Genomic DNA, 15,691 nt, shown 5'->3' on the forward strand with positions numbered 1-15,691 from the left:
TAACTACTCCCTCTGTCCTATAATGTAAGACGTTTTTTGACACTAGTGTAGTGTCAAAAGACGGCGGGAGTATTGTTTAGTTAATTCGTCGGCTTCTTTGTTTACTGATGGGCCCAATGTGGTTTTCTTTCTCCTTTTTGTTCGAGCAGATACCAAATATTCAGGCTCCTCGAAAATAAAATCAAATATTTGTCTCCCAAAAAATAAAACTTAATGTCCATCCCTCCATCCCTCAAGTAATACTTTTCATATTGAGTCCCATGTAGTACTAGACAATGAAAACCAGCTCCCAACAAAAGAATTTCGGAGCCTCGTGGGGTGATGTTCTTGCCAGCGCGAGAGACACCGCCTCCCCCTCGGTTCTTGACTCCAGCCTTCTTGCTGGAATGCCAATTTTTCAGGGGTGGGGGTCTCCCATCGGTTTTTGTGATTTTGTTTGCAAAATCTTAAGCATTTACTAAAACTAGAGGGCGATGGAGGGTCCGATCCGAGGACGGACGAGATGTGGTGAAAAGAACTACACCAAGAAACCACGGCAAAAATGCAGATGGGAAAGGAAGAAGGAGATGACCACCAGATGTTGAGCGATAACAGCAGCAGTAGAACACAACGATATGATGGGAGCAAACGTGCTTACCGTCGACGATGTCATCCATGGATTCGCTAACTCGCCACATGCAGTAAGGCCGGCTTCCGCCCTTTGCCGTGCTATTTGTTGGCGAAAGCACAACACCACCGTACACAGGCTCCTCTTGCCTAGGACGAGGACCAAACATACTTGAAGCTATGCCGGTCTGGTCTTGTCGTCATTTGATTGGTGAATGGTTAGGTATTTCCTTAGAGAATCAAATTTTGTATTGGCATGCTTGTGTATGCACGTTAGTGCAGCTGGTGACAAATCGGCCGAAACAGGCCTATTTTGCCTATTGGTCGAAGCGGGCTCCATGAAAGCTGACCCGAACAATTTTTTCTCTCTTCTATTATAAAGACCGTCTTCCCTCAAAAGGTTTGGCCAACTAGTTCTTGTTTCTCTTATTTATTATATGACCTTCTCACCTCGCTGTCTGTTTATACAAAAATAATAATAAAAGTTGAAATGGTCTGTTTATACATTGATAGCATTGGTAACATCCCAATTGGTGATCCACTCGCCTGTCGAACTCCGATCCGTGTCACAACTTCTCTCTAATCTCTCCGTCGGGGCGTCTTTGTCTCGCCTCGCAGTCCACATGTTTAGCAAGGTTGAAGAAGCCAAATCCACTGCAATAAAATAAATAATCCATCGCCATCTTGACACGGCAGATAGTTACCTGCCAGCGGCCTGTTTATTTTTTAGGGCATGCCGAACACGGACCCGCAAGCCGGTAGTATCTATCCAGCTGTCCGGATCCCGGAAGCCATCTAACGCCGATCCCCATTCATCCACGGAGCAGTCCGGACCATGATTTTCCTACAAACCGAAACTAAACATGTGTTGGGGTGGTGGTGGTGGTGGTGTGTGTCTGTGGTGGTGGGGGGGGGGGGGGGGGGCTTTGTGGGAGTCCGGACACGAGACGCGTCGGACGACGGGTGGGAAGTAGATGGGTGCCCGTATGCTGTTCGCTGCTATGCCTAAAGCAGGGGAGCCGGCGTACGACGACGCGGACAGGGGGATGTTCAACATCTTCCACGGCGTAAGCAGGGAGGAGGTGGCTATGAGGATGGATAGGCGGAAGACTCGGATCCCACCCTGTCCGGCAACTACACCCACAAACAACAGTGCTACACCTAACTGGACACGCAACAGGGCTACACCGAGCCCGACACACAGCAGCAGGATTGGGCTACAGGACAACAGCAGGAAGAGGAGGAGGACGATGATGAGGGCGATGATCCGGTTGATTTTGTCAGCGATCCGAAGAAGATGGGTGTCGGTGTCAAAACCGGCAGATCTCGGGTAGGGGGTCCCGAACTGTGAGTCTAAGGATCGAAGGTAACAGGAGGCAGGGGACACGATGTTTACCCAGGTTCGGGCCCTATTAATGGAGGTAATACCCTACTTCTTGCTTGATTGACTTTGATGAGTATAGGGGTTACAAGAGTTGATCTACCTCGAGATCGTAATGGCTAAACCCTAGATGTCTAGCCTATATGATTGTGATCGCCTCTACGGACCAAACCCTCCGATTTATATAGGCACCGGAGGGGACTAGGGTTGTACAAAGTCGGTTTACCAAGGAAGGAAACTATACATCTGGATGCCAAGCTTGCCATCCACGCAAAGGAGAGTCCCATCCGGACATGGAAGAAGACCTTCTATCTCGTATCTTCACGGCCCATTAGTCCGGCCCATGTCACGTAGGCTGGCTCCCCGAGGACCCCACAGTTCAGGATTCCCTCAGTAGCCCCTAAACCGGGCTTCAATGACGATGTATCCGGCGCGCAGATTGTCTTCGACATTGCAAGGCAGGTTCCTTCTTCTCCGAATACTCCAAAGCAGTCCTTCGCCAATAATAGCTGTATCCGGCTCTATTTAATAATTACAACCTTAAGCTGTAAGGGCAAAATTACTCAAAACAAAGTAAGTCACGTCCATAGGCAATTTTTCCGGCGAGGCGTTATGTCTTGGCCTTGTTAGTATTCTAAACCATTTTACAGCCCCCGCTTCATGTTTTGAGGCACGGTCATAGGCACGTCTTGTGAAAGCAGGGATCGTGTCCCCTTATCACGGGATTCTCATCAATAGGGGTTTGGGTAATCCAGCCGTTTCGTTCACATGTCCCCTTGGGAATAGGCGAGATTGAAGGTTTATGAGGGGACGCCTGATATCCACTGCCTTTATAAGAAGATAAGGATGTGTCTTTGTACCCCACGCCTTCTTCCTCCTCACACCATCTGCCATTCGAGCTCCAGCGCCCAAGTTCCCATCTTTTCCATCGCCAGCAAACACTCTTAGCCATCTCCAGATCTGGAGTGTAGGGCAAGTGGATGGCTTCCTCTATTATAGAGGAGAACATCAAGGAGCTCCGGGAAGCCGGGTACTTGGCCGCGGACATAGTCCACCGGCTCCCTGCGAAGAAGCAGATCATTCCCACCCCGGAGCCTAACGAGAGGGTAGTGTTCATCCCCCATTTCCTCCGTGGACTAGGGTTTCCCCTCCATCCTTTCGCCCGCGGTCTCATGTTTTACTATGGGCTAGATTTCCACGATCTAGCCCCAAATTCCTTCCTCACCATTTCGGCGTTCATCGTCGTGTGCGAGGCATTCCTCCGCATCCCTCCCCACTTTGGCCTATGGCTCAAGGTCTTCAATGTGAAGCTGAATGTGGTTCAAGGTCAACACGCAGAGTGCAGCAGCGCCATGGTGAGCAAAAACTTCCCAACGTCCCCTGGCCAAAGGGGACCTTTGTGGAGACTGTCAAGGGATGGCAGCAGGGGTGGTTCTATATCACGAAACCCCGTGACACCACATGGGCTGCCGCTCCCAAGTTCAAATCCGGGCCTCCGATGCGGCTTGCCTCATGGATAAACAAGGGCCTGGATTGGGCGTCGCCCGACGAGGTGACAACACTGCAGAGTCACATCAAGGGTGTGATAAACAAGAACACTAGTCTTGCCAGCGTGATCCAGGTGATGCTCTTTCGCCGGATTCTCCCCTGCCAATGCCGGACTCAGTATATGTGGGAATTCGACCCAGCCGGTCCTCGGACCCTGTAGCGGTTCTTCGGCACAACGCACGAAGACATATGGAAGCTGCTTTTCAAAGCTCAGAAGTCGTGGCCAGAAACGACCGATGACCGCGGCCTCGATTGCGCACATCTGGCCACTCTCGTAAGTTCTATGATAACTTTAATTTACAAATCCAGGAGTATATTGAACTTTCCATTACTCCCACAGGGCTGGACAAAGAAGGCGGAGCGGATCTAATGTCCGGCTCCGCTGCCCGAAGACCCAGACATCCCTTTGTTGACGAAGATGCTGGTTCCGGCACCGTATCAGGCGCCGGAGAAGAAGGCCAAGAAGAAGGGCAAGGAGGCCAGAGGTGGCCTTTGCCATAAGGGTGCTTCGGACGTCGTGTCTGAATACACCAAGAATCTCTCCTCTCATGATGAATATGTAGAGGAGGAAGAGAGCAACTCTCCCCTCAAGGAGGGAAGGAAGAAGATGCGGCTTCCGTGGATCTAGAGGCGGAGGCGTCCAAGAAGGGGAAACTCTCCCTTTCAGATGATTCTGAAACGGATGCCGATTCCATCCCTGAGTGGCACCCCCGACCGAAGCCCCTGGCCGGATCATAAGTATCCGAAGACATCGTTCACATATCCGATGTCATGCCTTGTGGTTCTAACATATTGAATTACGTGTTGCAGCCCGGCTCGCGATCTCCCCCAACGATCATCGTCATCTGGGAATTCCCTCGAACCGAACGCGATGGAGAGTGAGTCGCCTCCGCAGGTCTCCCTACCCACTGCTACGGACAACACCGAAGTGTTGTCCTGAAGAACCTCTCCAGGTCACGGGGAGGTGCGGGAGGCTGTGAAGGTGGAGATGGAGGGTAATACCTCTGTCGCCGAAAATAGGGGGAAATCGACCCCCATGGAGACCGGCAACGGGTGCCATGCATGCTCAATTCGGCCCCAAGCGAATATTATTCCGGAGATCCATACGGCTCCAGAATCGGGCGAACAGCCTCCTTCGAGAGAAGGGGGCGTGCCCTCTGCATCGGCCTCCTCTACCAATCTGGAGGCGCCAGACACTCTGGTGGAAGCACTTCAGAGTGCTTCCATTGTGGAGGAACACCGTACCCTTATGGGTACGGTGGTTGAAAAGGTTCGGTCTGCTAAAAATGGATTGAACCAAGCCTATACCAGCCTTTTGACAGGCTTTGAGGTATGTGACATAATATATTTTTGGCTGTTTGCAAAAGGAATGCCTGTGTATAGACAGTAGCCCTGGAGACTCTGTTCGGCGTTCGCAAAGAAAGGCCGAACAGAGGATCGAATAATGCTTCATAGGAGCTAACTTATATGTCTCTTTTGATGAACAGGCTTCGATGCTAGCGGCAACCTCGCATGCCGCCGAAGTGTCCGAACTAAAGCGGAAGTTGGAGGAAAAGCAAGGTATGCAATACCGAAGCATATCTGAAATGATATGAGTTCCGATTTGTTATCTAAATGAGCTTTATGATTACAATCATATTTGATGTGTCTGAGGTCGAGCCCCTCAAGAGCGTGTTGGCCGAGGCCAAGAAGGAGGCAGACGAGGAGCGCCCGCCCACCGAAAACACGAAGCGAGGTTGGATGAAGTCCAATAAGATCTGAAGGATGCTATAAGAAAATGTGAGTCCTTAGAGTGCAAGGTGTCGGATTGAGACTCCGAACTTACTACGGCGCTCCAAAGCGCGAAGGAGGCCCAAGTTGAAGCCCAAGGCGCCTGTCGGGATATCCGAGAGGCCAAGCAGATCACGGCAGGTAAGGCCTTTAATATGGAGAGCAAATTTGTAAGGAGAAAGTACACCTTATTGAAACACATTTGGAGTTTTCCAGGAGCGTTTGCGGATCTACCCTGAAGTATTGCTGATGTTGCGGATTTCTTTCGAGTTGAAGAGGGGAGCTCAACAGAGAAGCTGGTGTGGTCGCAGTACCTTGCGCCAGAGCATCCTGTGCCCCTTAGTGATCAGCTGAAACAGCTGACCGAGCTGCATAGGGTGGCCGAACTGGCCATGAAGGACGTTATAGTCCGTCTTTGGCCAGCCGAACCCATACCCAACAGCTATTTTGGGCTTGTGAAGCAGCTAGTCGATGCTTGCCCACGGCTTGACGCTATAAAGCGGTCAATTTGTATCGAAGGTGCTCGGATGGCCTTCGCCCGTGTCAAAGTGCAGTGGGCGAAGATGAATGCCACCAGTCTTGCAACCGAGCGACCGCCCGCAGGCAAGGAGCACCGTGTATCGGAGCGGTATTTTCACAACATCCTTGAAGGATCCCGCATTCTAGAGGGCTAGTGTTCGAAGGACATCATTTTTGAATGAATGTATCTATGCTTCCCAAACTTTGCATTTATGAAAACAAGTCATTTGTATAATATTTATCTTTTTTCATCTGAAATTATTTTCCATCCGTTGCGGTCGTTTATTGAATCTGAGAGTGGCCAGTCATCGGCTTCAGCCCCTCACATAGATAGTACGGGGGTGTTCGGAATAGCACAAAAACACACTTGAACCAACGACCTAGTCCTTAAAGGAGGTGTTAGTGCGGCAAACCAGCACTACAAAAAAAAGACACATCCATGACATTTTGGGCCGAACGAAACTTTTTTCTGTCATACATATGACACTTCTATGACAATAATTGTGACAAAACCCGGTATCATCATAGATGTGGTGGGCTCCTACTTCTATGACAAAAAATCATGACAGAAAAAGGGCTTTTCGTCCTGGGAGGGCCGGAGACGCAGCTGCATGACATTCCTTGGGACGTCCATGACAGAAAAAACCGTGGTAGAAGCGAGGGCGAGGAAAATTTTGGGGAGTTCCCGGTTACGGTGGGTGGTCGGGGGCCGAGTGATGCGCGTTTCTCTCGTACACGTACGCGCGTGTGTGCGAGGCATTGGCTCTAACTGAACCCGAGCGAGGCGTTGGGCTCTAACTGAACTCGACCGATTGCACTGCAGGCTACGCGTTACTGAACCTGAGCAATCGATGGTTATTAACTGAACCCGATCGAGCGATTCCTTTGCTACTGCTGCTAACTAAAGCAGATCGATGCTGCCTCTCTGGATGAACAGTGAGCATTGCGAGGGGTGGGGTTTGGATGAACAATGAGCGGTGGGGGTGGATGAACAGGACCCTGTGGTGTTGCCTCGATCGAGCCGGTTGGGGCTGGATGAACATGACAACGTGGAGGTCTGGATGAATAGGACGACCCCGTGGAGGGATGGATGAACAGTAGACGATGGAGGGGTGCCCGTGGAGGGGTGGTTGAACAGTAGCCGGTGGAGTAGCGCACAGTGGAGGCTGGATGAACAGGAGCCCGTGGAGGCTGGAGGAGGTCGACGGTAGCCCGTGGAGGCTGGAGGAGGTCGATGGTGGAGATGAACAATATCCCATGGAGTCCCGTTTTGCGGTACGCCACACCCCTCCCGATGAACAGGACCCCCGTTTCGACCGTAGCGCTCCAACACAAGTCCATTTTGTCCGTTTTGCGGTACGCCACACCCCTCCCGATCAACAGGACCCCCGTTTCGACCGTAGGAGGTCCATTTCCTCCATTTTGCGGTACGCCAGACCCCTCTCGATGAATATGATCCTGTTTCGAACGTGACCGGTCAAACGCAAGGCCGTTTCCTCCGTTCTACCGTACGCCAAGCCTCGTTTCCATCGCCTGTTCCGTCCAAGCCCTCCCGATGAACACGACGACACATTCCGTTCCGAACCAGCCGGTTGGCTCCCCATGAACACGACGACGACGTTGTTTCTCCGTTCCGACCCAGCCATGTACATGAGCCCTGGCCATAACTATGCGTGAGTAAGCGTTCGAGACCCCGCCCGTATGTACACATACGTGGCCGTATTTTCTTTCTTGCACACTGGCCGCTGTACGTACGTGTAGATGCTACGTGCGCGCCTCTACTACGACACGTATGCGCCTCTACTACGACACGTGCACGCCTCTACATCCACCAGTATGTACGTACACGTTTGCGACCAGAATGACAATGCTACGTACGCTTCGACTAGGTGGGTCCCGACTGTCAGGCACTTCCTTGCGTGCGAAGATGTAGATGGTGGGTCCCAGCAGTCAGGGGGGCAAATCGTTTTTTTTATTTTTTGCCCGGACGCACTTCCTTGCGTGCGAAGATGTAGCTGGTGGGTCCTAGCAGTCAGGGGGGAAATGTTTTTTTCGTGAAATACAGTGGCCCGTTCGGTGGGTCCCAGCTGTCAGGTAGAGGAATCATTATTTTCCTAGTAATAAGGAGGCACTTCCTTGCTGCGGCCGTGGACCCAGCTGTCAGCCTCTTCACGTACAGTCCACGTCCAATGGAAGTCGTTCCTTGACCACGTTGACCACGCCGCGCCGAGAGCACCACGGCGGGGACGACGGCAAGGCCTAGGAAGGGGGCGACGTGGAGCCGGGGAAGACGCAACAATGGATGCCCACGCGAAGAGGAGTACGAGGGTTCACTGGTTCGGCTGCGGTGTGAGGCTGTCGTCGCCGCAGAATAACATTGGGTGTATGTGAGTAGAGGGATGGCCTGGCCAGTAGTGGGATTAGTAGGGGGTGGTGAGGCCTCCGCGGCATCACAGCCGGCCACGGGAGGCAGGAGCATGCGGCACAACCGGCGCTGCTTTGGGCGGCTGGAGCACGAAGACCAGAGGTTGAAGAAGCACTACGGCCGTTGGATGGACATCGTATGGTCACTGGAGTATTGACTAAGTTGACAAAGCCCTCTGTCCCCATCAATTTAGTAGGCCCACAAGTTAGCCTGCCACTATACTGGGTCCCAGCTAGCAGGGGGAGTATTCATTTTTTTGTGCGTAATAAGGGGCACTTCCTTGCGTGCGAAGATATAGCTGGTGGGTCCAAGCTGTCAGCGGCGGTAACGATTTTTTCATGAAATACAGAGGCCCTTTCGGTGGGTCCCAGATGTCAGGTGGAGGAATCATTATTTTGCGCATAATAAGGAGGCATTTCCTTGCGTGCGGCCGTGGACCCAGCTGTCAGCCTCTCTACGTACAGTCCACTTCAGATGCATGTCGGTCGTTGACCACGTTGACCAGGCCGCACAAAGAGCACCAGGGCGGTGGACGACGGTGAGGCCTAGGAAGGGAACGACACGAAGGCAGGGAATACTTGGAAGTTGTTTCCCACGCGGAGGGGAGTATGACTGTACGAGGGTTTACTGGTTCGTCTGCCGTCGCCGGAGAATAACAATAGGTGTGGGTGAGTAGAGGGATGGCTAGGACAGCGATGAGAGTATGGTGGGGCGGTGAGGCCTGCGCGGCAGCACAGCTGGCCGCAGGGAGGAGGGAGCAGGCAATCCCGCCGGCGGTTGGAGTGGGAAGAATAGAGAATGAAGAAGCACGACGGCCGTTGGATGGAAATCCAACAGTCACTGCTTGTGCATCAACCTTTTTTTTAGGAAAGCCTCAGATCTGTGGAAAACAGCATACAACCCATCTGTCATTATTTCTAATAATTTACAGCCCATTTGCTAATTCTTAAGGTTTTTTTGGAGCCCATATTCTTTTTGTTAGCATTCCAGCCCATATTGTGGCCACGATTAAAAAATTATACGAAATTCTGCATATTTCGGTGCGGTCCGAACTGTTTTTAATCCCGAAGTTTTGAGTCACATTCAAAATGATTTTAAAAATAAATGTATATCAATATAAAATCCAACAAATTGTCCACACATAAAAATAAATGCAATTTAAAATCTCAAAATGAAAAAAAGATATTTGAAACTAATTGTCGGTTTGATGTGTTTTAGAAATGTACAGCCCATTTCTCATTACTGATAGGCCATTTTCTCGGCCAGCCGAATGAAGCTCTCCTCGTCTTGAAAGATTTGCAGACCAACAGGCCTGATAAAGCGACTTACTTGGCAAATCACAAAAAACTGGGCTGTGGCCGTGGACCCAGCTGCGGCCGTGGACCCAGCTGTTAGCCTCTCCACGTACAGTACTCTTCCGATGGAAGTCGGTCGTTGACCACATTGACCACGCCGCACCGAGAGCACCAAGGCGGTGGACGACGGCGAGGCCTAGGAAGGGGACGACGCGGAGCCGGGGAAGACGCGGCAGTGGATGCCCACGCGGAGAGGAGTACGAGGGTTCACTGATTCGGCGGCGGCGTGAGGCTGCCGTCGCCGCAGAATAACAGGGGTGTGGGTGAGTAGAGGGATGCCCTGGGCCAGCGGTGGTAGTAGTAGGGGGCGGTGAGGCCTCCGCGGCATCACAGCCGGCCACGAGAGGCAGGAGCATGTGGCACGACCGAAGCTCCTTTGGGAGGCTGGAGCAAGAATACCAGAGGTTGAAGAAGCACTATGGCCATTGGAAGGACATCGTACGGTCACTAGAGCTAGAATCGTTCATATTGACTAAGTTGACAAAGCCCTCCGTCCTCGTCAACTTAGTAGGCCCACAAGTCAGCCACCCACTATGGTGGGTCCCAGCTAGCAGGGGGTATTCATTTTTTTGTGCGTAATAAGGAGGCACTTCCTTGCGTGCGAAGATATAGCTGGTGGGTCCGACCTGTCAGCGGGGGGAACATTTTTTCGCGAAATATAGAAGCCCTTCCCACGTACAGTCCACGTACAGTGCGTAATAAGAAGGAACTTTCCTTACGTGTGACCATGGACCTTGTGGGTCCCAACCGTCAGGCTCTCCATGTACAGTCCTCTTCCGATGACTCTCGTATGTTGACCACGCTGCGCCGAGCGCACCGAGGCGGTGGACGACGGCAAGGCCCTAGACTGGAATGACCCAGAGATGGGGAATAAGCGGCAGTGGAGTCGCATACGGATAGGAGTGGGAAACTTGACTGGTTCGGGTGCGGGGTGGGCCTACACTCGGCAGAGAATAACAGGAGGTGGGGAGTGGAGGGATGGCATGGCCGTCGGCGGGGTAGTGTTTCGCTGAGGAGCGCAAAACAACGCCGCTGGACGCCGAAGGCTGGAGCAGGCAGTTCCGGCAGCGCTGGGGGAAGAAGATGAGAGATTGAAGAAGAATGCTGGCCGTTGGATGATCCAACGCCTTCTTAGGCTTCGACCTACTGGCCCACATGTCAGCCAGTCCATTTGTTTTTAGTCCATTTAGTGGGCTGGGTGAAACAATGATGTAGCATCTATGCTGCCCGTTTAAATCCCATTTGCATTTTTCTTGAAATCTGCGAACTTGCTGGGCTGGGTGAAAATATCATGTTGGGCTAGACAGAGAAATGTTATAAAAACATAAACACATGATTGCACGTCTAGTCAGTAAAATCTTTGCAAGCTTATGTACGCAATCCCTAGGAGTTAACTTGCCAAGTTATATATAAACAATTATTATTAACTTTCAACTTACGAAATAAAATATCATTTAAATTTGATGAGTTAATAGTACGTGGGGTATTATTATTTTTTAGGCTAGACGTGGGACAGTTGAGTTGGTTCTAGGAAAAAGTGCTAGGAGAAAACTCATTTTATATCGAAAAAGAAAGTGGGAGAAAATTCCGGGACCTGGTGGGTCCACCTGAGGAGGGGAATATGTTGGGAGGAAGGAGATTCAAAGCACGACAGCCGAGTGAACTAGTTTTTTTTAACGGACAAGTGAACTAGTTACATACATAAGCAAATAGCCACTAAAAAAAGCAATCAGATTAATGGGTTCTTAAAAGAAATATTTCAGACAAAACAGATAATTACAGCACATAGGCTAATGCATGAAACACTCAGATGATAAAGGTGCTTATAAACAGATAAAATACAACATCTAGACCTTCTTGGCACGCTTGATCATGACGCTGCGGCTGTCCGTGTACTCGTTGGTTACGGGAAGCAGACATGCCCTCATGTCCAAAATCTGCCTGTACATGTCGTAGCATGCGTATGTGTCCTTGGCCGCGTAGGTTATGAAGGCTAGATTCAGAGGTGCCTCCCACGTGTTCAGGTCCTTGGTATCGTGGTCTTCTTTCATGTTGGCGTATCAGGGGTCGATGATGGTCTCAGCGAGGTCAACCACGGAGTCCTTCTCCTGCCCGTTGCTGATGACCTTGTATTGCTTTTGGATGTCGACATGCTTGTTGCACCAGATGGCCGAATCATCGCGTTCTTCCTTCTCTCCACCGTAGCGAAGGTGCAGTCGGCGCTGCCGATGAAACGGGCGATGCTCCAGAACCTGGTGCAGCCATAGGACTGAGGCGAGGCAGAGCTTCACGGAGTCCGTATCGTTGGTGTACATCACATTGAACTTGGCGCAGCCATAGGACTGAACGGCAAACTCAAAGGGGAACTCCTTGCTGAAGTCCATATCCAGCAGGCTCACCCCTCAGATCGCCATTGGAGTCTCTTCGAGTGAACGAGTGTGTAGGCGGCGGCAGTAGTTCGTTTTTTAGCTCTTGGGGAATTAGATTCAACAGTAAGTTGAGTGTGTATAGGAGACAACAGTTACTACCCCTCTCTCATCCGCTGCACGCCTGACAGAAGATGCACCCTCGGTGCATTCAAACGCCTCCATTAAGAAACCTACTTCGGCCACACGTCGGTTCACGAGTGGGTCTGTATTGGTACTGTAATAACAGGAGTTAGTGGTCACTTTACTTAAATTTAATTAGCTTTAATAGAAATTTATACTTAAAACATGCAATGCATTGGCTCGTTCTATCAGTGCCACATGATCAACATGCACAACAATTAGAATTATTATTCTCAGGACGCACACGATCAGCACATTTGTTTCACAAAGATCATACTACCAAGTTTGAACTGTTTGTTATGGTTGTTGTCCTCTGCATCATCATGTCGTGTTTCCTAGCTTGCAAGATTCAGAACCAACAAATAAGATCCAAATAATAAGTACAACAAAGATTCCTACACATCTCATTGATTCCCAGCTTGCAAGATTCAGAACCAACAAATAAGATCCAAATAATAAGTACAACAAAGATGCCTGCACATCTCATTGATTCCCAGCTTGCAAGATTTAGGACCAACAAATAAGATTCAAATAATAAGTACAACAAAGATGCCTACACATCTCATTGATTCCCAACTTGCAAGATTCATAATCAACCCATTAGAGGCTTTTGATAAAGTGAATATCGGGATTAAATCCATCTTGTCTAGCCATGTCATAAAATCGAAGAACTTGGCAAATTCTCTTGACCATCACAACATCTATAGTTGAGTATTCCTGTTTGCACAACACAAACAAGGAGACAGGAGAGCATGAGTTCGCTTTAATAGTGGCCTCCTTGAACTCAACCTGCAGCTCCACTAGGATGAGGTCTACCTGGAGTTCCATGATTCAATCATGCGCCTTTTTCTGCAGTTCACCTGAAATGAAGCAAAGATTGCATCATTCAGCTAGCAAGAAGTACTTGCGCTCGTGAGCTGGCAGGTTCTTCTTTAGTAGTTGCACTAAAATTGAGGAACATTAAGGTTGGTTGTCCGGCTCATGTAAGGTGCAACTATAATTTTCTTATCCTTTTGTGCAGTTCCACTAAAATAAAGTGCCATTGTGGTGACAGTGACGGCTCCATCTTGCAAAGGCTAATAAAATGTTGCATGAGATTACCAGCAGAACTTGACGGAGATTTTGGAAACTCCAATCACCATTTTGTGCAGTTCCAGCAAAATTGAGAGATGTTGCCCATGTGACATTTTAGTTGAACTGCACAAGACACTCATTCCAAAAAAAGTGTTTTGTGCAGTTCACCAAAAGGTCATAATAGCAACAAGGTGAAATGGATATCCCTATCTGCACAAAAAGATAGAAAGTAAATAGTTGCTGGTCAATAAGAATATACGAACCATATACAAAATGAAAAGAAGCATCTTAATTATGGTCATGGAAATCACGCAAGGACAGTAGAAATTTTAAAACGTTAGCAATGCTTCATGTTACCAAAAGCATTACGATCAACAATAAGATTCCTCAAATATGGGATTACTTTAATGGTGGCATTGCTTGTTTACCAGACACAGTAAATCAACAGCAGCTAAAGAGTTGGTTTAAGGGCATGGGACCCTGGGGACACCAGGACACTCAACAATGTAAAGGAGCAACTTACTTATCATATTGGTGAAAACAACAGGAGTGCCATTTGTAACACAGTTTAATTGCATCTTATCACTGGAGGCATTAGATTAACAATAACACTGGTTAGACATGTCCCTAAGGTAACAGTGTGATTGCTTCATTTTACATGCGCCCTTACATTAACAATAGCAAAAGGTTGGTATAAGGACATGCGACAGTGGACGCATCAGCACAATGTACCTACAAGGAGGCATAATGTGGTGATGCCGAGTTTGTTCATGCTATGTGAGGGCAGCAAACCTAATCCTAGAGATCTTGTACTATGTGAGGGCAGCAAATCTAATCCTGGAGACCTTTTACTATGTGAGGGAAACAAATCTAATCATGGATACCTTTTACTATGCGAGGGCAACAAATCTAATCTTGGAGACCTTGTACTATGTGAGGGCAGCAAATCTAATCCTGAGACCTTGTACTACGTGAGGGTAGCAAATCTAATCCTAGAGACCTTTTACTATGTGATGACAACAAATCTAATCCTGGACATACTCTGTTGATTTGTCCACCAGCCGCCACTTTCTATCCTTTTTTCAACCAATAATAGATCTGTTCCTTATCCAGTTTGTACTGCGTTTTCCCATTATTTCCCTTTTCAACCAAGAGACCGGTTGGGTATCCGGTCTCTACTACTTTCACCATAGTATTTCATCTTTGAATCAAGTCCTAGATTCATGCTACAACTTTCTCCCTTTTGTTCATTGTTTGAACAAAGCCCTAGATTCGAATGCATGAAGTAGCTTTACCTCTAATAATACTAAAAATTTAAGTGGCTTTGGAAGAGCTAATGGGAGTACAAAAAGATGCACATGCAGACACATGGGGAGCTGGGGCAGTAGAGCAAGGCCGCTTTCGAAGAACTTATACCTGAGGGTCACCGGGATGTCGGCGGCGGCAGGTCAGATCTGAGGAAAATACGACAGGGAGGAAGAAGGGTCGAAGGACCTCCCGAGCCGGCGCTGTGTTGGAGAGAACGACACGGGCAGATGATCAGGCCCTTCTGGCAGTTGTGGGTTTCCTCCCTCGGCGGCGATGACCGCGTGAACGATGTACCTTTTAGTCCTCTACACACACCGGCCGAAGGGATCCGGCCGGATCTGTGACCAGCGGTGAGCAGAGAGAAAATGTCGCTACTGCTGTCTTATTTATATCTGGAGAGGATGAGAGAAGGAAGAGAGCAACCCTAGTAAAGCAAGCGCTCAGGCCCCTGCGTACATATATAGTGAAGTAATTATCTTTTTTCTCTCCACAACAAGCGTTTCAATTTGTGTACGTGGCATTAAAGAAAATAAACTCTCTATTTAAGGTGACTACTGTACGACTCCTACTTACTACTAGTAGTACTACATTATTGTTCACTTATGCTCCCCGCCCCTCCATTCATTGAAAAACCACACGGGTGAATAAACATACAGTAAGTACTGTATTTATATAGAACGAACAAGCTCGAACTATTTTCACGTAGTTAAAAGTTGAGGGCGGGGCTTTTCCCGGGCAGTATGCGCGGCAGTTTTCGGGTAGGCGGTTTGACAGAGAGGCGAGGAGGGTGAGCGAGTGGCGGATTCTCAAACATACTGCTGGAAAGGTCAGGCTGTGCGATTTGACAGCGCGTTATTGCTGGAAAGACTTGTGATATGACCACTCACTATATTCATGAATTACTGGCGCTCTGACCGGGGTGATGCCCCCCTTCCGTTCCACGCTCTAATCTAGTGCATGAAACGTCGACCCGGGTGCTGGCTCTCCTATATGTCGGAGTAGTAAGAAGGAGCAAAGAATGATGTGGTATATACTAGTACTACTACTACTCAGGTCGGAGGAGTGTGAACCACGGCAGCCCAGTGAACCAGCAGTGCGAACCACGGCAGCCCAGTGAACCAGCAGTGCGAACCACGGTAGCCTAGTGAACCAGTAG

This window comes from Triticum aestivum, chromosome 4A, assembly GCF_018294505.1.
Source record: "Triticum aestivum cultivar Chinese Spring chromosome 4A, IWGSC CS RefSeq v2.1, whole genome shotgun sequence".
Lineage (NCBI taxonomy): Eukaryota > Viridiplantae > Streptophyta > Magnoliopsida > Poales > Poaceae > Triticum > Triticum aestivum.